The sequence below is a fragment of the Erinaceus europaeus genome, chromosome 20 (genome assembly GCF_950295315.1).
Source record: "Erinaceus europaeus chromosome 20, mEriEur2.1, whole genome shotgun sequence".
NCBI classification, from domain to species: domain Eukaryota; kingdom Metazoa; phylum Chordata; class Mammalia; order Eulipotyphla; family Erinaceidae; genus Erinaceus; species Erinaceus europaeus.
Window position 1 is genome coordinate 47633049 of NC_080181.1, and position 22034 is coordinate 47655082.

The following is a 22034-nucleotide window of genomic DNA, read 5'->3' on the forward strand; positions in this document are numbered from 1 at the left end:
TTTCTATCTGAAAAAGTTGACCTGAGGGTGGTGATGCCCTGGCAACAACAACAACAAAAATCTATTTTAACTACTTCCTGTCACCTGAGACAACCTTAAACTAGTACTGTCAGTCTGTCTGATCAAACATCAAGTTCTACCTGATAAACAACCTTTCAGAATTTGGAAATACAACAAGAATGTCCCTTTCCCAATAATCCTATAGAAACAATGGGACCTTAACTAGTATCACTCAGCTCTGGGCTCAAAATCTAGTCACCTTATAGTTTCACCCTACCCAGTTGCTCAGCTCACAGAACCTAAGGCTAGTGAGATCAAGGATCTGGACCTGATTAACCAGTTGACATTTTGAAGACAAATTTCCCTGTCTCAAGTCTTGGGTGGGTCTCTGACACTTAAGTTCCTTGTGTAGCTCTTGATGGCTATGTACAAGTAACTCAGTTTATGCATGGTTCATCTTTTCATGTCATTGGTTTGGGAATTCAGTCTGCTTGAATGGGGCTCTAAACTCTTGACTGCTCTGAGTAAACACCTTTCTGTAGAACTTACTTCCAAACTTATTTTAGCATTTCCACTGGCTGCCTGGAACCATGTCAAAATTCTGGGAAATGCCTGAGCAGTAACCTTCATTTATTTGGCTTTGATTACATGCCTACAAGCCTTTCTGACTTACCTGGTTGGTTGGGATGGTACATTAGATGTGGAATATAAGTGTTCTAAAGTGTACTTTGGATTGCTAACCACATTTTTGTATTTGGATGTCAAACTCTATTTCCACATTACACAGCCCTTTATGCCTACAAAATGCCATATGTCTTGAGTTCATTTCTCAAGTCTAAGTAAGTCCTTCACTTAGAAAGATTGTGATAGCTCAGCAGTTGTTTCATTTTTTAACACGTGCTTCATAGTCAAGAGTGGTTATGGGCCGGGTCATATTTTTGTTATTGCTGACTTTGCTGAGCTCTTTATATATGTAGATTATTAGGTTTTTGTCTATATATGGCTTTTTATTTATTTATTTTATTTATTTATTCCCTTTTGTTGCCCTTGTTTTATTGTTGTAGTTATTATTGTTGTCGTTGTTGGATAGGACAGAGAGAAATGGAGAGAGGAGGGGAAGACAGAGAGGAGGAGAGAAAGATAGACACCTGCAGACCTGCTTCACCGCCTGTGAAGCGACTCCCCTGCAGGTGGGGAGCCGGGGCTCGAACCGGGATCCTTATGCCGGTCCTTGTGCTTTGCGCCACCTGCGCTTAACCTGCTGCGCTACAGCCCGACTCCCTATATATGGCTTTTAAAGATGTTTTTCCCATTCCATGAGGAGTCTCCCTATTCAGGTGGTGGTTCTTTTTGCTGTGCAGACATTTTTTTTCCAATTATTTTTATTTATTTAATGGGTAGAGACATCCAGAAATTGAGAGAGAAGTGGGTGATAGGGAGAGAGACAGAGAAACACCTGCAACACTACTTCACCACTCTTGAAGCTTTCTCCCTTCAGTTGGGGACGGGGGGGGGGGGCTCGAACCCGGGTCCTTGTGCATTGTAACATGCATACTCAACCAGGTATACCACCACCCAGCCTCCTGTGCAGAAGTTTTTCATTTTGATATATTCTCATTGGTTTATTTTTGTTTTTGTTCTTCTTGTGATTATACTTGAGCCATTGAAGACACCTTTAAAACTTGGATTGAGAAGACTTCTGCCAATGTTTTTCTCTAAATATTTGTTGTTTCTTGTTCTAACATTCAAATCTTTGATCCATTTGGAGTTTACTTTTGTGTGTGATGAAACTTTTATTCTTCTGTACACTTCAACCCAATTTTCCCAACGCCATATGTTCAATAGATTCTCCCTTCGTCATTTAATATGTGAAGGAATTGTGTTAGATGAGATAAGCCAAAGAGATAGGGGTGAATACTGGCTGATCTCACTCACAGGCTAAACTTAAACACAGAAAGGGAATACACAATGAAAAACTTGGACTGGGCTTGGTGTATTGCAAAGAAGTCTGGGGGAGAAGGGCAGGGAGGAAGTTCAGGGGGTGCCTTGGTGAAGGACCCAAGTTGAGGCTCATAGTGCTTGGCAGACACTTTTCATGGTGGAGATGAGAAATTATACCCATTTGTCTGAAACTGCACTGCAAACCATTATCCCCTCCCAATAAAATAAGTAAAAAGAATCACTATGGATTGTGCTGCTATTGTTCTCAAGTATTAGCTCTCTTTAAAAAAAAAAATTCACAGTCAACATTCATTGCATTGTAAAGAAAATAAAAGACCAAGTACCTAGTTAGAGTGGGTTTCATAGATACTTCAGATGATGTAACGTTGAAGGAGGTAACTTTGCAGGTTGCAAACCAATCAGGGCTGCCTCCCAGTCCCTCATTTCTTCCTATTCAGAGACTCCCCAACTGTTTTTTCTATAGAAAAGCAATCTTAAATGGAAGTAAATAGATGGCATATTCATTAGTGGAGGCTAGACATTCAATGTATATAAGACATTTTATTAACTGTGGTAAAATTTGTACTACTAAAAATTTTGATTTGAAATGCTACTAAAAATTTTGAAATACTGAAATTCTTGACTGGGATAGCTTGATTAATAATGCATGGCCAATCGGCATTTCTGAAGCTCTGTTCTACCCTCAGTCACACTGTCTACTAAATAATTGATATTTAAAGTTTCTTCTTCTCCCACTGCTCCAATGATGTCACTTGGATTTGGGGCAGTAGTAGGTATATACCAACAATGCAAACTTCAGCAACTGTTACCATTTGACTCCCAGCGTCACCACTTTCTAGGTTGAAAATTAAGTCAAGTCACTTAGTAACACCAGATATTTTTCTTCCCATCTATGATAAAAGGTTACAGATATGACATCTAATAATGAAGGGAACAAAAACTATTCCATAGAGTATGGGGCTACAGATCAACAGTGGCTCTGAAATCAGATTCTTGCATATGAATCTCCACTGTATATCTGCCAGGTTAACTATCAGATTCACTTCTTCTTCTAGCGTTTGCCCTTCTTCCGTAGCCAGTCAACAGCGTCAGGTTGAGCCTGATGTAAAGTTTCGAGACCTCCTTTGAATCTGGAGAGGTGGCAGTCGTTGACTATGTGGGTCATAGTCTGTCTGTAGCTGCAGGGGCAGTTCGGGTTGTCTCTGGCTCCCCAGGGCAGCTTCCTCATAGATGACTTGCAAACAATACTGTGTTGTCTTCCTCATGGGTTGTGGCTCAAAGTATAGACATGGCACATTTAATTTCAGACTTCAGTACTTTCTGATTATTAGAAAACTCAATTATTCACAATCAATGATTTATTTTTTATGGCATACTATAAGAAGTTGAAAAACAAGTTCAGAAGAGAAAACACAAGTAGAACCTGACCTGGAATTGATTGCACCAAAATAAAAGACTCTGGGGTGGGTGGGTGGGGGGAGAATACAGGTCCTTCAGAGGACCTAGTGGGGGTTGTAGTGTTATATGGAAAACTGAGAAATGTTATGCATGTACAAACTATTGTATTTACTGTTGAATGTAAAACATTAATTCCCCAATAAAGAAATTTAAAAAAAGATAGTTATTGAGTTTTCTTTCTTATTCCCTTCTTTCACACTTCTTTCATTATTGTGTGTACACTGAATGCAATCATAAACAAAATCCCCCCCTTTTTAAAATTGACATCACATTTTCTTGAGAAATCCAGAAATAACCAAAAGAGACACCAAATAGAGGGACAATGGGAATTTGAGAATCTAAGACTTCATGGCTTTTTGGATATATTGTCATTAGAACTGTTGTTTGATAGGAAATACTCCATATGTTTCCATTGGCCTCTTTCCACTGAGTGCCAGTGTATTCCTGATCATTTTTTTAATGGGGTGGACATTTTTACACTATCTATTATGAATTAGGTAGCAAACTATTTTCTCTATGTATGTATATACATTTTTAATTTTCCCCAGTGCACTCTGTGAAATTATTTCTGTCACAGATGTGTTTCAGAATAATCAGTTCTCCATATGTGAATGGTAGAACTTTATCCATATGCTGGTAATTACAAAACACGCCCACTATGGCATAGGGAGTTGGCCCATTATCTCTCTCTCTCTCTCTCTCTTTTTCTTTCTCTCTCTCTCTATCTACCTACCTACCTACCTACCTACCATCTATCTAATACCTGAGTGTTAATGAACAAAGCTATATACCAGTTCTATAAGTCCTACACCAGTTAAGGTCAGGTTTGCCAACAAAGGATTTTCAAGTTATAATGGATTTTATGGAAGTTCTGGTTCTGGGTGATCTAAATCACAGTGATTAGTTATGGATTTTTTATTTGTTTATTATTATTATTATTATTATTTTATAGACCACTGTTCAATTCTGGCTTCTGGTGGTGTGGACCCTTGAACTTGGGACTTTGGAGCCTCAGGCACAAGAGTCACTTTGCATAACCATTATGCTATCTAGCCCCATCTACTTCTCAGTAGAATATTTTTTTAAATTTTCTTTTTAAAAAATATTTAATTATTCCCTTTTGTTGCCCTTGTTTTATTGTAGTAGGTATTATTGTTGTTATTGATGTCCTCATTGTTTGATAGAGAGAAATGGAGAGCGGAGGGGAAGACAGAGAGGGGGAGAGAAAGACAGACACCTGCAGACCTGCTTCACCACCTGTGAAGTGACTCCCCTGCAGATGGGGAGCCGGGGGCTCAAACTGGGATCGTTATGCTGGGACTTGCACTTTGTTTGTTTGTTTTTTTTTTCTTTCTCTCTCTTTTTTTTTATTATTGGGGAATTAATGTTTTACATTCATCAGTAAGTAAAATAGTTTGTACATGCATAACATCCCCCAGTTTCTCATATAACAATACAACCTCGACTAGGCCCTCTGAATCCTTCTTAGACCTGTATTCTCCCCACCCACCCACCCCAGAGTCTTTTACTTTGGTGTGATACGCCAATTCCATTTCAGGTTCTACTTGTGTTTTCTTTTCTGATTTTTTTTCAACTTCTTGCACTTTGTGCCACCTGTGCTTAACTCATTTTTTAAATTTTCAAGGGTGCTGGAGAGCTCCTCCAAGTAGGTATAAACTGTAGTAGAATGGACACTTGAGTGGACAGAATGTGCTATATGTTCCATATTTTATGGACATGCTAGCTTGAGGGAACATGTTAGGGCCAGAATGGGGGATTTTTCTAAAATTCAGGTAGAAAATTCATACACCACTGATTCTGAAGCTGGGAAGTGAAGAGATGTTAGGAAAGGAGGGGAAAAAAAAAGAAGAAACAAGTTCTGTAAACCAATTTTATTACATTTTGGCTAAAAAACAAACAAACAAGCAAACTAAAAATACTTGAACCACACATGCTTAGGTCTTACTCCGAGGTGTCAGCTTAATAAAATGTGAGGGGCTGGACTGTGAGGTACCTGGTTGAGAGCACATGTTACAATGTGCAAGGTTCCAGATGCAAGTGCAAGGTCCCCATTTGAAAGAAGGAAGGAAGCTTTGCAAGTCATGAACCAGAACCACAGATGCCTTTCTCCCTTCCTTTCTATCTTTCCCTTTCTCTCTTGCTTTCACTGTCCTTATAAAAAGAAAATAAATTATATCTCAGAGAAGACAGAGTTCATAGTTCGGTTATATTTTTCTGTTCACTAAAGCAAACAAATGAATTCCTTTTATCTGGTAGGATCATGTACATTGTCTGGGATAATTTTTCTTTTCTTTTCTTTTTTTATTGCCTTCAGGATTATCGCTGGGACTCGGTGCCTATAGGGATACACTGCTCCTGGGGTCATTAATTATTTTTTTCCGGGCTTATGTTGTTTGTTTAGTTTGTAGAGAGACAGAAATTGAAATGAGGAGAGAGATAGAGAGGGAGAGAGATAACCTTCCGCACTGCTTCACCACTCATGACACTTTCCCTTTTCAAGTAGGCACCAGGGACTTGAACTGGGGTCATTGTGCATTGTGGCATTTGTACTCAACCAGATGTGCAAAGCACCATGGGCTTATTATTTTTTAAAAAAGGTTTAAAACAGGCATCGAGCGGTAGCACAGATGGTTAAGTGCACATGGGGCAGAGTGCAAGGGCCGGCATAAGGATTCTGGTTAAGCCCCCGGCTCCCCACCTGCAGGGGAGTCGCTTCACGAGCAGTGAAGCAGGTCTGCAGGTGTCAATCTTTCTCTCCCCCTTTCTGTCTCCTATCCTCTCTCGATTTCTCTCTGTCCTATTCAACAACGATGACATCAATGGCTACAATAACAACAACAACAAGGGCAACAAAGTGTGGGGGGGGAATGGCCTCCAGGGTCTTAGTGATAATTTGCCTCTGAAGTATTAACTAAATGTCTTAAGAGAATTTTACATTTCGTCTAAGTTTTCAAATGTCTTGGTAAATATGGTTTAGAGGGGGACGGGTGGTGGTGCACCTGGTTGAGTGCACATGTTACAATGTGCAAGGACCCAGGTTTGAGCCCCCGGTCCCCACATGCAGGGGGAAAGCTTCACAAATGGTGAAGCAGGGCTGCAGGTGTCTCTGTCTCTCTCCCTCTCTATCTCCCACTGCCTCTTGATTTCTGACTGTCTCTATCCAATAAACAAGTATAATACTTATTTAAAAGATAGTTTAGAGTGTTATACATAACTTAGAGTATCTTTATATGACTGTTCTTTCTTCCATACCTGATCACCCTGCAGCCTCTCAGATTCTGCTTTCATTCCCCCCCTCCCCCAACATTGAACTTTTATCAGCAATGCTCATTTTTCTGGGAGGCTGACTTGGGAGTGTGTTGATCCTCTTTGGTTTTGAGGTATAGCTTTTTACTCTTACATTTATCTCCCAAGGCTACCTCATTGGGATTTGTTCTTTAACTTGCTTGTTTTGGTTGACTCTTTTATTCATTTAATGCCAGCCTTTTAAAAATTCTTGTGAAAGGTTTGAGCCCAGACCCCACCGCCCTGGAGGAAGCTTTAGTGTCATGGTATTTTCCCCCTCTATCTGTCTGTCTCAGATCTGAGAATAATGACAGAGGGACTAGGGCCTTTAAAAGATTTTTTTGTTCAATAGACAAATTCTATTCCAATTTGCTTCCCTTTCTTCTCAATCTGGTCTTATGTTGTTTGTTTAGTTTGTAGGGAGACAGAAATTGAAATGAGGAGAGAGATAGAGAGGGAGAGAGATAACCTTCCGCACTGCTTCACCACTCACGACACTTCCCCTTTTCAGGTAGGCACCAGGGACTTGAACTGGGGTCACTGTCTCCCTATCTGGAGGCATGAACCCCTAGCAGCAACAACAACAGCTTGCTAAGGCGGCAGGGTGTCCCCAAAGTCTGTGTTTAGTCTGTCTTACAAGCCTTGCTCTTTGGTGTAACTTAATTAGAAATATTTCTCAATCTTCAACAGTTTGGGAATATGATTTTGCAGTTTCATATGAGTGGTGGCATTTGGGAGCTTTTGTTGTAATTTTTAATTTTTATTTACAAAATGGAAATATTGACAAGACTATAGGATAAGAGGGGTGCCAATCCACACAATCCCCACCACCAGAACTCCCTATCCAACCCCCTCCCATGTTAGCTTTCCTATTCTTCATCCCTCTGGGAGTATGGACCCAGGATCATTATGGGGTGCAGAAGGTGGAAGGTCCGGCTTCTGTAATTGCTTCTCCGCTGAGCATAGGCATTGGCAGGTTGATCCATACTCCCAGCCTGCCTCTCTCTTTTCCTGGGGAGAGATCTGAGGAGGTGTTGTAAATTTTAAATGTTATCACAAAGTGGTTAGACCAAGCCTCCTCTGTGTTGGAGCTCAGGCTGTGCTGGGACTTTCCTGTTTCAATTAAACGCAATCCTGCCCTCTGCTCCCCCACACTCCTGTGAAGGGTACAGGGGCAATGAAGGTTCAGGGAAGCCAGCCGTGGGCAGATGCCAAGAAGCCAAGAAGCCAAGAAGCCACAGGCACTGGCTCATCAGGAAAGGGAGCCCATGCACCTCCTCTACAGTCCGACTGTCCCATTTGTCACACTGTCTCACATTATGCTGCTGGTTTTTTTCCCCTAGACTTGCATTTTTTCTATTCTCTACCTTGGCATCAGGTATGCGTTTTACTTAAAGACAATTGACAAATCCAACCAGAGGCTTGCAATAAAATCCCTTTCCAGTTGTGCTTGTAAGAAGACTCCCAGCCCCTTAGGCTTGATTGATAAAACATGGCATGCCTCTTATTCCTCGGATGATATTCCACCAACTTTATGATGAAGGGGAACAGCTGGTGCAGTGGGTTCATTCAAAGGTGAAGGTAATATAGCCATAAAAAAAGGAGGATAATGTCTTTAAAAGGGATAATAGTTGGAACAACACCATTAACCTTTTGCTTGAAATCATTGAAGGCTGGTCCTTTTCAGAGGTTTGATCAAAGGTTTTCGCTAACTGCCAGGTAGATAGAAGCAGTGATAGTTTAGAACGTGCTCTAATATTTTGTTCCTCTTCAAATGATCTCCCCCCCCCCATTAAGCAGTCAAGACCACTGCCGCTTTTAGGCTTATTGTGAAAATTATATGAGTTGTTTCTTACTGGAGTCTTTTTCTTACTATACAAACTCTTTTCTTTATTCCTTTATTGAATAGAGACAAAGGTGAACTGAAATGGAAAGGGAGATAGGGGTAGAGAGAGGAAGAGAGAGAGAGAGAGAGGAAGCGAGAGGAAGAGAGAGAGAGGAAGAGAGAGAGAGAGAGAGAGAGAGAGAGAGAGAGAGAGAGAAACTCATGGAGTTTTCAACTTGTAGGTGGAGACTGGGAGCTTGAACCTGGGTCCTTGTGCATGGTAACATGTGCATTCAGCTGGGTGTGCCACCACTTGACCCCATGATTTGTTTTTTACTAGAAAGAATCTTAAAACGTATGTGTGTGTGTGTGTGTGTGTGTGTGTGTGTGTGTGTGTGTGTGTGTGTGTGTGTGTGTATGTGTGTCCATTAACTAAAAGGAGAATTCAGATCTACCTGACTGGGAGAACAGGCACAAAAGCCAAAGGAGGGAGGAGGTAGGGAGACAATTTGGCAAAGCCTCAACATAGTGCGGCCCTGTCCTTGGTTTATCCGTCCCTTTGGTTCCTTCTGTGCTATTTGGGCAGCAGCTTCTTTGAGTGGAAAATACATTGTCCCCTTTCAGACTCTGAGCTGATTTTGTATCCATGGCAGTTGTGCACATGCAGGGAAGGTAACACTAATTTGGGGAGGGAGTGGGATCAAGGAAAAGCCTGATAAGGGAGACAGAAATGTGGCTAATGGAGATGAAAAACTGTGACGGTCGAATATTTGTGGAGAGAGGGGAGAAGTCTAGAGAAGTGTGGACTCTGAAGCGGATGACTAGGGTTACAGCAATATTTCTGCATTATAATCTTGTGAACCTCTTGAAGCAATACACAAAAATGTAGGAGAATATTACTGGAGAAGTGTTGTGTTGGGAAAAAGTCTACATTCTTTAGCAACAATATGGGGTAACCACAAAAATATGGGGTAACCACAGGCCCTCAAAACACTTGATAGAACACACATATTACACTGTCCTGGACCTGGGATCCCACCTGCAGGGGCTGAGTTTCATGAGTTGTGGAGCAGTGGCGCAGGTGTCTCTGTTTCTCCTTCATTCTCTTACCCTTTATTAAAACAACAACAACTGTGAGGAATCATGGAATCATGCAGGCACCAAGTCCCAGAAATAACCCAGGTGGCAAAAAAAAAAATAAAGAAATATTCTAGATTTTCTTTCTGATTTTACCTTGTTACCTGGTGACTTCTGTATTTTGTTATGTTTCCATCACCAGAGATTTACTTCAACTCTGTCCTTTCCTTCACTGAGTTACACAGAGTATTTGTGGATCAACTCATAGAAGACTTGGATTTATACGGAGTTTACTTCTCCAGCCAACTTCTGGGCTGCATGGCTCATGCAGTACACTTATAAGCTCCAAAGGACACACGGAGGTGGAATATCGAGACAGTCTAATTGCTCTTGAAAAAAAAAATGTGGCATTGCTTCTGAGAACACTTGTATTTCTCAAGTTCCTGTGCATGAATTCTGAACTAAAAATAGTTAACCTGTTGTTGAGAACTTGCTCACTTGCTTTTAAAAACTTCATTGTTAATATCACATTTTTTAGACGTGATTTTTAAATGTACAGTTATATAGCTCTTGGTATTTATATTATTCTCCTCTCCTCCCCTCCCCTCTCCCCTCCCCTCCCCTCCCCTCTCCCCTCCTCTCCTCTCCCTTCCCTCCCCTCCCCTCTCCCCTCCTCTCCCCTCCCCTCTCCCCTCCCCTCTCCCCTCCCCTCTCCCCTCCCTCCCCTCCCCTCCCCCTCCCTTTCCCTCCCCTCCCTTTCCCTCCCCTCCCTTTCCCTCCCCTCCCCTCCTCTCCTCTCCTCTCCCCTTCCCTCCCCTCCCCTCCTCTCCTCTCCCGTCCTCTCCTCTCCCCTCCCCTCCCCTCCCGTCCTCTCCCCTCCCCTCCCGTCCTCTCCTCTCCCCTCCCCTCCCCTCCCCTCCTCTCCTCTCCCGTCCTCTCCTCTCCCCTCCCCTCCCCTCCCGTCCTCTCCTCTCCCCTCCCCTCCCCTCCCCTCCCCTCCCGTCCTCTCCTCTCCCCTCCCCTCCCTTCCCCTCCCCTCCCCTCCCTCCCCTCCCTTCCCCTCCCCTCCTCTCCTCTCCCCTCCCTCCCCCTCCCTTCCCCTCCCCTCCCCTCCCCTTCTCTCCCTCCCCTCCCCTCCTCTTCTCTCCCTCCCCTCCCCTCCTCTTCTCTCCCCTCCCTTCCCTCCCCTCCCCTCCTCTCCTCTCCTCTCCTCTCCTCTCCCCTCGCCTCCCCTCCCCTCTCCCCTCTCCTCTCCCTTCCCTTCCCTCCCCTCCCCTCTCCCCTCCCCTCCCTCCCTTCCCCTCCCTTCCCCTCCCCTCCCCTCCTCTCCTCTCCTCTCCCCTCCCCTCCCTTCCCCTCCCCTTCCCTCCCCTCCTCTCCTCTCCTCTCCCCTCCCCTCCTCTCCTCTCCCTTCCCTTCCCCTCCCCTCCCCTCCTCTCCTCTCCTCTCCCCTCCCCTCCCCTTCCCTCCTCTCCTCTCCTCCCCCCTCCCTTCCCCTCCCCTCCTCACCTCTCCTCTCTCTCCCCTTCCTCCTCACCTCCCTTTCCCTTCCCTTCTTTTCCCTCCCTTTCTGTTTCCACTTCTTCCCTTCCCCTCGCCTCCCCTCTCTTCCCTTCCCCTCCCCTTTCATTCTTCCTTTTTGTCTCCACATTCTCCTGCTAGTTTTGGCATGTTACTGTCCTTGAAGAGAGTTTCATAGAGAACCTGGAGATAGGCTTGTGCTTCTCCCCACATTTGGAACATAATTATTCCAAGACATGTGGCATCCTTAAAAAGTGTGGGGAAGGCTTCTTACTTTGAGTTCTGCTCACTGCTTACCTGGATGCCCTGCTTTTGACCTTGGTCACTACAGCCCAGTTTCTAAATTGGCCTTTCTCAAAACCCAGTGTCATTACTCTACTTCCCTGCTGAGAAAGCTTCCAGTGGTTTTCTGGTGTCAGGTGCTGGTTAGCTACTCCTTCACTATGTTGGTGACTACCCACTCACCTCTTCTTCCATGAAGCGGCTCCGTTGTCTTCACTGACACCTCATAACATTGAATATTTAGAACCACCAGGATGCTTGAGCTGATTTCAAGGCCATGGTGGTTATTAACACACTTACAAGCCATTTATTGTTTGCACATTTTAAGGTCACATAGCTAGAATGGGAGCCCATATTCCTAGTCGATTTTCTTATAGTTAATTTGATGTTTCAATTCTAGTTCTATTGAACAACAAACAGCTTCATTTGTATTTGCTGGGAAATTTATCAGTTGAAAAGAAACCAAAACTCAGAGAATCATCAGTAGATAGCATAAATTGCTGTGCCTTCTCTCCATTTTTTTTGCACACTGCCACCAACATAATTTAAAGATTCAAGAAATTCTATCATGGTGATTCATTCTATTCTGGAATTAATTCTCATGTAGGGGATTAGAAAGACATATCTTTTGCTGAAAGAACAAAATTTAAGTTTTGGTATAAGGTAACTTCATTGGAAGTCTGCTGTTCTGTCTCTGAAATAACTCATTTCCTAATTTCAGAGCATAATTGAAAAATGTGCCAAAGGAATGTTAGCAGCACTAGCTGTTTGGGTCTGTAGAAGTATCTTAATTTGAAAGTGATTCCCAAATGAGAGAGTTAAGGTAGCAATACAGGGAAGTCCTCACTGAACATTGTTGAAACTGCAGATTTAAGTATGAAGAAACTAATTTGATCTGAGGCTAATTATTATCCACAAGAGATAAGTCCCTGAGGCCAATATCTGATCACAAAAACATTCTAACCAGAAACCCAAAACATTTGTCACTTCCATTATGTCTAGTGGTGCATCCACTCATTCATTACCTAGGTCCACTTGTTGCTTATTCCAGAAGAGTCTGGCTATTTTATTTGTCTTATCAATACTGTCAAGAAATGAGTGGGAGGGAAAGATGTGGACTGGCTCTAAAAAGAAGGAGAAGAAGAAGAAGAAGAAGAGGAGGAGGAGGAGGAGGAGGAGGAGGAGGAGGAGGCATCCGTATCCCTACTTTCATACCTATACCCAGGGCAGACATCACCAATAGATAGCAGAGCTTTGTCACAAGTCACCCTTTGTTTTAGGTACCATATAAGCAAACATTAACTTGGGCTAATTAGTAGTGAAACATTTATCAGGTTCAACTCTAGTCCAGGGCTAGCTCAAGAGTTAACAATTACATTCTTAAATTTTTAACTCGTTAGGTAGCATATTATAAAAAGACAATTCATGAACAGCCAGAGGGAAAAGAGATGCTAGGTCAAGGGATGAGTGCGGTAAGTGAAAGGAGCATCCATGTCTTCTCTTATCTCTGTGTTTTTAAATTCTCAAGTCTGTGGCTCATGAAGGAGCCATAGAGTAAGGACAGATATTACTGATAACAAGTCAGCGGATACAGACACATTCACTATTTACAACAATCACATTGGCCTTGCCCTCTTTCCTAATGGTTCTTTGGAATGGAAAATGCCAAGTCTCCTGACCTTTTATTTAGTTATTTATTTTTGCAGGAGGATATAGTGAAGGAGTAAACACATTTTATTTGTTGGCCAACAGGATAGAAACTCATTGTCCTGTAGCTGTTTCCAGGAAGTTCTTAGGAGACAGTACCAACTCTTTATTTCTGTTACTTTGGACTTTTCCCTCCATATGACTGACTGAAATAGTTTCAGCAGGAGGAGGAGGAGGAAGAGGAGGAGGAGGGGGGGGGAGGAGGAGGAGGAGGAGGAGGGGCAAGAGGAGAAGAAGGAGGAGCAGGAGGCAAATGAATGATGAACCTAAAGTGATTTATCCTGAAGGACATTATACTGCAGGGCAAGACTAAACTTTCCTTTCACCCCCCAATATAATCGTTGCCACCTGCTGAATGCTGGCTGTTCTGCGGAATCCTCGGTTTCTTAACCCCCTTCATTAGGCATTCTTAGAAAGACATTAAGACAAAAGCACATTCAACATAGTCATGGGAAGGCCAATCTGAAGAATCTTGTGTTTAAAAAAAATGGTAAAGTCAAAGTCCACTGGGACTGTCATTGTATGTGGCAGTGGGGATGCACTGACCTGGTTGAAGGAGCCAGGGGCTAGAGGCTGTTGGTTGTTACATTTCTCTTTGGGCCCCACTCACATTGTCTGAAATGGCTCTAACTATACAGACCTTCAGTTTTATGTTAGAAATGACATCTGAGAAGAAGTGATAAGAAGTTCCTGCTGGGGGCAGGGGCCTGTGGTCAGCTCCTGGAGGAGTGATTTAGAGGCTAATTTAAGGGGTTTTTTTTTTCTTTCTTTCTAATAAAGGACATAGCTGTGTAAGTGAGATATTTACTTTGTGGCTTCTGCATTCTAACAGTGAATGTCTTCTGTGCAGTACTTCAGTTTTCTATCCCCAACCCCCCTCGCCATTTCACAGTTGTTCCCTTAAATCCTCTGCTTCTGTTTGAATATCTATATCGAGAATAACTACAGTAAAAAAAGGGGGGGCAGGGGTAGATAGCATAATGGTTATGCAAAGAGACTTTCAAGCCTGAGGCTTCAAAGTTCCAGCTTCAATCCCCTGCACCACCATAAGCCAGAGCTAAGCAGTGCTCTGGTTAAAAAAAAAAAAAAAAAGATACATGGTAAAGTTAGGTAACACCCAGAAAGGCTTTTTTTTTTTTAATCTGTTGTGTCAGAACATCATTTAAGTAGCTATGTTCTCCTAATGCACAGGATTAAGTAAACTCCAGGATTCTTATTCTGCAATAACCCATTAAATCATCCTATACATAAACGCTGTGTCATAATGCCAGCTTGATGCAGCCAGAGCAATATTTTGGAACTAGTTAATACTGGTCTAAAACACACAGACACACACAGACACACACAGACACACACAGACACACACAGACACACACACACACACACACACACACACACATACACACACACACCCTTCCTGGTTTTATGTTCATCCACCCATTTACACATCTATGAAATCCTACCTCCCTATTCTCTGCACTGGATGCATATGACTTAGGTCTTGTTGTGTGCAATGAAAAAGTGGCAAGGAATGGTCTCTAGGACCTCATGATGGCTAAGTGCCCCTTGTGAGGTCTGCAGAGATCATGATGTCCTTACCGACTGGTTTTCTCACTCTGGAAATGTGTAGCTAAGCATGGTCTTATGTCGGCATGCAGTTATTGCTATCAGGTCTGACAAGGAACCCATAGTCTAGGAGTCAAGGTAAGTCAGCTGAACCCCAACAGAACCTCAAAGGACAGTCTGTAACCTCTCCAGCCTGATTAGAGACAAGTGGCTGCCATGATGCACAGCTGGGAAGTATGTATCTACATGTGCACACAAGATTATCTACTGATCCAACTTCTCACCCCGCCCAAGTCGCCCTCTAACACCTCTAGTTCCTGCCCGCATGACCATTCATTATTCATGAAGGGTGTGTGAAGGCTTTGCAGAGTTTTAAGTTTCCATGTCAAGTGGGGCTGGGTGTGAACTTTTGAACTTCTGATTTCATTTGTTGGTAGAAAAAGTTGGCACTCTCCAAAGCTGTGCATGTGATGAACCATCAAAAGTGGAGAAACCCATTTGATAACCATACACAGGGAAGGGTAATGTCACCACCAAGCAAGAATCCTCGAAATTAGGTCATAACAGGCTGTACAAGTGGGCCCTAATGAACCCAGATTCATATCTGTGGTGAAATTATATGCTGGATAATGTCCTCGAAAAAGCTGCCGTGTTTCAGTCTGGAAAGGAGCCCATTGCTGATACAACAAATCAATCGATAAGAAGTGTCTTTATTGCATTCAATAAAAGAAACCAGCACAGCCCCAAATAAACATGCATGGCTCATAAAACAAATTGCTCACCTAAAATGAATTACAGTCTATGTTTTTGTGAAAGTAAATTACACCACAGAATATTCAGTGGTGCTTCCATCCACTAAACAGTTAGCTTATAAACAGCACTAGAAGGGAATATTTCCATGATTCTTTTTGGTTTAGACTTTTTTTCTTTGTAGTTTTTTTCCCCCAATCGGCAGGATTACCAAGAGCAAAATGTAGAGGGGGAAAAAGTGATAGAAATGGCTCTTTTTGTGAAATACAGGAAAAAATATACCATCTGTGATTTAGCATGGTTCTCAATATTCCATCTGCGATCTAAATGCAGTTCTTGACAAAGGCTGAATCCACTGTGGTTGAGTATGATTTTTTGAGAAGTATTTCTAAGATGACGACTCTTGCAAGACACTTACTTTGGCATGGAGTATAGCGCTGTTTGAGTGAAATAGTATATTATGGGTATTAACAGTCCACAGACATTTTAAGATTGTGTTTCTGGTGTTGCAAGGGCTTAGAATTCTGCAAAATGGATAAACTAGAGCCTTTTTAAAAAAATTATCCTCCCACCAACAGCAAGCTTTGTTTATAAAGGAAATTAAGTTTTAACCCTATGTGATGAACTTTTGTCTGCTTGCTCATTGAAGATTTGTTGTTGTTGTTTGTTGCCAGGGTTATTGATGGGCTTTGATATCATTTTTTCTTTTAGCTAGTGGTTGAGAGGCTGAGAAAGGGAGAGAGAGAGAGAGATAGATAGAGAGAGAGAGAGAGAGAGAGAACAGAGAATCACTGCTCTATCATCTATGAGGCAGGCATTTCCATGTGGTATTTGAACTCAAAGCTGACTCCTCACACACATGTGTTCTGTCAGGCGAGGAAAGTCCCATCCCCCGTCCATTAATTTAAAAAAATATTTATTTACTTATTATGAGAGAAGGATGAGAGAGGAAGAGAGAGTGGGGGAGGGGGACAACAGAGCACTGATTAATTCTAGCATAAAATGGATCGAGCTTGCAACTTGTGGCATGCAAACCAGTACTCTGACAGGCTGAATTACTAGTTTCCCAGCCCTTGTTCATTGATAAACCCTATTTATTTATTTATCTATTGATTTCATCACCAAGGCTTCTCTGGGATTCTATTCCTGTATTATCCCACTGCTCACAAAGGGCTCTCTCTTCCTCTGTTTAATTTCTTTTGCGGAGGCAGAGAGTGACCAAGGTAGAGAGAGAAGGAGGGACACCAGTCTTCCACTCAGGAAACTTCAGGCCACTTGGATGATGCTCTCAGGTGGTGGTGGAGCCTCAAACCTGGATCTTTGACCATGGTTGATTGTATGCTCTACTGAGTGAGTTGTCTCCTGGCCCTGATGAAACATATATTTATTTTATTTAATTAATGACTCAATATTGATTTTTAAAATTTTGAGATAACAGGGCTGTAATTCCATACTGTTATTCCCACCAGAATTCTGGGTCCCCATCCCCCTCCACTGGAAAACTGTAGTAGGGTCTCTCAAGGGCACAAACATAGGTTGATTGCTATTTCAGAAACTTCATATCTATATTTTTATATATTTCTCCATTTTTTTCTTTTTGAAACTCATCTTTATTTACTGGATAGAAACCACCAGAAGTTGAGAGGGAAGGGGGAGATAGAGAAAGAGAAAGACAGAGAGACACCTAGAACACTGCTTCACCACTCAAAAAGCTTTCCCCCGGCAGGTGGGGATCCAGGTCTAGAACTCGGGTCTTTGTGCATTGTAACAAGTCCACTCAACCACCCCCAGCCTCCAATTTTTTCTAAAGTCCTCCCTTTCTTTCCTTTCTAAGTCACACCTATACCTACTGATATGTCTGAATGTCCTTTCTTTTGTCCTCTTCTCTCTCCGGGCTCCGATTAAATTGGAGCTCAGAGGGTTGTCTTCCCCTAACTTTTCTTCCCCTCTGGGAGTGTGGACCAAAATTCACTATGGGGTACAGAAAGTAGGAGTTCTGGTTCCTGTAATTGCTTCTCCATGAAGCAGATATTAATTGCTAAGAAATCTGTTAAAGGGATTCCTGTAACTGAGGGTGTAAGTATTACATCACAGTACTGTTTTGCTTCACTCAATGAAGTTCTGTTCAGTGTTGATAAGAAAGCACTGGGACACATGTCACCAGAGTGACAAGCTTCTGCCTAGGCTGATGCTGACACCCCCTCATTCCCTCTGGTGACTCATTTAGGGAGATGAAGCCAAACGTAGACAGCAACGCTGGTCACCACCACCTGATGTGAAGGCACAGTTTCTCAACCTCGGGCCTGGTGACACTTCAGCCTGGAAATTTCTTTGTTGAAGGACAGGCCTGTGCTCTGTGGAATGTGACCCTGCCTGCCTGTCCTCTACCCCCCAATGCCAGTGACTTCATCCACCTCCAGTCCCCACAACCACAGATGACTCCCTAAATGGCCAAGTGTCCCCCAGAGGAGTTATTTCTACAGCTGTTGAAAAGCATTGGATTCTGTCTTCTTTCTTGCTTTCTGCAGAGGATCTACTAGTGACTTGAAGCTGGTTTTCTTGCTGTCAATTAATAAGACCCAGAAAGGAACAGAAAGTGGGAAGTAGTCCAGGGGAGCCAGTTTCATAAGACAGAAAGGTCAGTCAGAAGACCAGTACTAGTGCTGTCACTGAGGAATGTTGGGAAACTCCTCATGTTGGGTTCACTGTGTGGGACCCCAGACTTATGTGGTTTAGAGAAAACATCTTCATTTTTTCAGAGCTCAATTCTGGCTTATATCTACTCCATCTCTTTCTTTTCTTTAGATCTTATTTATTAATGAGAAGTATAGAAGGAGAGAGAGAGAGAGAGAGAGGAGAGAGGAGAGAGAAAGGAGAAAGGAGGGAGGGAGAAAGAGAGGGGAGAGAAAGGAGAGAGGAGAGAGAAAGGAGAGAGAGAGAGGAGAGAGAAAGGGAGGGAGGGAGGGAGAAAGAGAGAAAGAAAGAGTGTATGTGTGTGTGTGTGAGAGAGAGAGAGAGAGAGAAAGAGAGAGAGAGAGAGAGAACACCTGACATTACTCTGTTACACATGCTGCAAGGGTTAGAACTCAAGACTTAAGCCTTATCCACTGCACTCATGGAAGATCACTTTTCTCCATCTTCAGTTAGGACTTCCCCTCAGTAGAACCCAAACTCTCTGGTTCATTATGGTGTGGGGGATTGAACCTGGGACTTTGGAATCTCAGGCATGAGAATCTATGTACATAATCATTATTCTATCTATGCTTGCTTGGCCAGTGTTTTCTTTCTTTTTTTTTTTCTTCTCTCTTTTTGTTGTCTTTGTTGTTTATCATCATTGTTGTTGTTATTATTGTTGTTGTTATTGCTGTCATTGTTGTTGGATAGGACAGAGAGAAATGGAGAGAGGAGGGGAAGACAGAGAGGGGCAGAGAAAGATAGACACATGTAGACCTGCTTCACCATTTGTGAAATGACCTCCCTACAGGTGGGGAGATGGGGGGCTTGAACCAGGATCCTGATGCTGGTCTGTGCGCTTTGCGTCATGTGCGCTTAACCCACTGTGCCACCGCCTGGCTCCCAGTCACTGTTTTCAAATATGAGTTGAGTCACTCATATAATCACTTCACTCGCTTATATTTTACTGTGATTCTTCATAGCATAGGGTATGAATACAATGGAAGGGCCTGGGTAGGAGGAGGCATAGATGTCAGATGATAGAAATGTGGGCAGAATGAAAACTGCCACCAGCAGTGGAGTTGTGTTGTGCCTAAGGCGCCAGGACTAGGGGCTTGGCAGCAGAAAGAAGCTCAAACGCTGAGGAGAGCCCTGTACTCGCAGTGCGATTTAGATCAAGGCCTCACACAGTGAGACTGGATTTGAAGGTTAAGTGGTCAGTGTGAGACAAAACTGTTATTTCTTTTTCTTCTCACCTGCAAATTCCTGTTGAGAAAATAGATTTGATGATGTCAAAATTCAGTCTTCTTTTTCCACCAGCTCTCAGCCCTCTCCCCAAATTTCCTCATGCTGAGCTCACAGACGTGTGCCCTAGACTTTGTGCTGGCATCTTTTCTTCTCCACTTTGAAGATTTTTGTACTCTGCATCCACAGTGTCAAGAGTAATGCATCTGTTTAATTTTCTTCTTCAGTGAGCATGATGATTTGAATAAGAATGGCCAACTTGCTCTCTTTATTTTCTGCCCTCACCAATAAATAAATAATAATAATAATAATCAAACTGCTTATTCAGGAGGGGGATCGCCTTGTGGGTCCATTAAGCAAAATAACACAATGTACTGTGATATTTAACAGGGCAGAATTCAGTACACCCCTCTCCAGAGCTTTGGCGAGTCACACTGCCCCCCTTGTCCCTAGTGATCTCTGGTGTGTCATCTGGTCTTGGCCATGATAAATCACATGGGGCTCCTGGTAGCCTCAGAAACTGAGAGGTAGAAAGAGAAAAATTGCAGGCTAATATTTAATAGGTGAATGTGGGTCTTTCTTTTCTTGTCAAGTGGTGAGCATACCAGAAGAGATAGGATCCTCAGTTATGGGTTGCCCTCTGCAAAGTTTTGTTATCAGTTGATAAGAAGAAGAGTAAGTGCATAAGATCGATCGCACCTGGCTGACTCGCAGTCCTTGTGGGATATTGGCACATCATTGGCAGGTGATGTTCCTTGGTAGGAACTGAATTATTCGTGATGTTTCCAGTCAATGACTTTTCCCCTAAACATTACAAAGGACAATGAATGTCGTGGCATCTCTGTGTTTGGCTAGCTTGTAGGCTTCTGTTTGCACTTGCTACTGTCTCCTGAGGAAAAGGGTCATTGTTTCAAGTGAGTTTTTGCTCTATTATATGCTTTCAAGTACCTTAATCTTCGCCCAAGTGCTGTGTTGTATGTGTTGAGGGCTGAAATACACAGTAAAGTTCTTGAGTTTGGAACACAAGCTCTTGGTCCCCTTTCTCTTGTTCTTGTGCATTCAAAATTTATTCCTTGTTAGAAAAGAAATGCACTGGGGCCAGCAAGTGGCTCACCTGGTTGAATACACACACTACTGGATACAAGGACCGGGATTCAAGGCCCTGGTCCCTCCCTGCAGGGGGAAAGCTTCATGAGTGGTGAGGCAATGCTTCAGGTGTCTCTTGGTCTCTCTCCTTCTCCATCTCCCCCATATTTCTCAATTTCTCTCTGTCTCTATCCAGTAATGAATAAATGCAATTTTAAAAAGGCAAATAATGCATCAACATCCTTAAAAAAAGGAAGAAAAACAGGGGACAATCATAAAGAAGTATGCATTAGAATGGAGAGGTGCAGAATGCTTTCTGTCTTTTCCAATATGGATGTCAGGAGCCAACATTTGTGAGAAGCAAAATGTGCCTCAGCTAGGAAGTAGTTACCTGCACATTGCTGAGAACACACCTAGGGGAATTGAATCAGCTATGAACAAATAAAGTGACTATATGCATACGGACACAGGAAGCTTTTCCCTCCAAGTCTGATTTTAACAAATGATAACAAACTGCCATCAATCCATGAAATGTGATCACATTTTGTATTGTTGAAACACCAAACAATTATACATTTTCCATAACAGTGTGTGTACCTCTGTTAATTCACACAAAGGATCTAGCAAAGATGCCCACTATTCTTGATTATGTGGAGAGTCCAGAGAAGAATGCAAAGAATAAGTTTATGGCTAACTAGTCTCTTTGAAAATATTTAATTGCTTACAATAGAGGAGGGAAACTTGTACATATTCTTATCCAAACAAAAGTGATGCCCTTCATTTTGAGATTTTTCTTCTCATTACTATGTAGCTTACATAGTTGTCTGTTGTGAGTGAATATAAAATAAAAATACTTTATTGTGTGTAAGATGAAAGAGAAGGATGATACACAGAAAGATGAAAACGAAAGCCCCATCAAATCCCACCTGGTTCTGAATAATTCTGAACATGTTTAGGGAAAGTAAGCAGATTAAAAAAGACAACCATATTTCTTTATTATTTATTTAATAATGATCAACAAGTCCGTTGGATAAGAAGGGTACAATTCCCACTACTAGAGTAGCATATCCCACCTCCTCCATTGGAAGCTTTCCTATTCTTTATCCCTCTGGAAGCATGGACCCAGGATCATGAAGGGGTGCAGAAGGTGTAAAGTCTGGCTTCTGTAATTGCTTCTCTGCTGGACCTGGGCGTTGGAAGGTAATTGAGACTCCCAGCCTGCTTTTTTAGAGCAATCATTTTCTGACTCTCGCTAGCATTTCAAGTTCTGAAAGAAAGACACTAGTTGATAATGCTATCTTTAATCTTTTTAATTTATTGAGTTAGTTAAGATAATGACAGAAATAAATTGAGGGGGGAGAGTAAGATAGAAAGGGAGAGAAGGACACCTACAGCACTGCTTCTCATGCTGGTGGGAATTGGGGGTTTGAACCTGGGTTCTTGCATGTGGTGACAGGTAGTGTCATCCAGGTGTGCTACTGCCTGGCCCTCACAATGCATATTTAGACTTCCTTTTAGGATAAAAAGGAAGAGAAAAGAAGGGGTGAAAGGAAGGAAGGAAGAAAGTGAGCAAAAG

General features: G+C 42.5%; 1 long non-coding RNA gene across 1 annotated transcript in view; it reads left to right on the forward strand.

The window, feature by feature from the left end:
* LOC132534925 (uncharacterized) overlaps positions 1-21033 on the forward strand; it is a 150038-nt gene extending 129005 nt beyond the window's left edge. The window contains exon 4 of the long non-coding RNA XR_009546685.1: positions 20655-21033. This is a non-coding gene — a long non-coding RNA (uncharacterized LOC132534925). The remainder of the gene's footprint in view (positions 1-20654) is intronic.
* The last annotated feature ends 1001 nt before the right edge of the window (positions 21034-22034 follow it).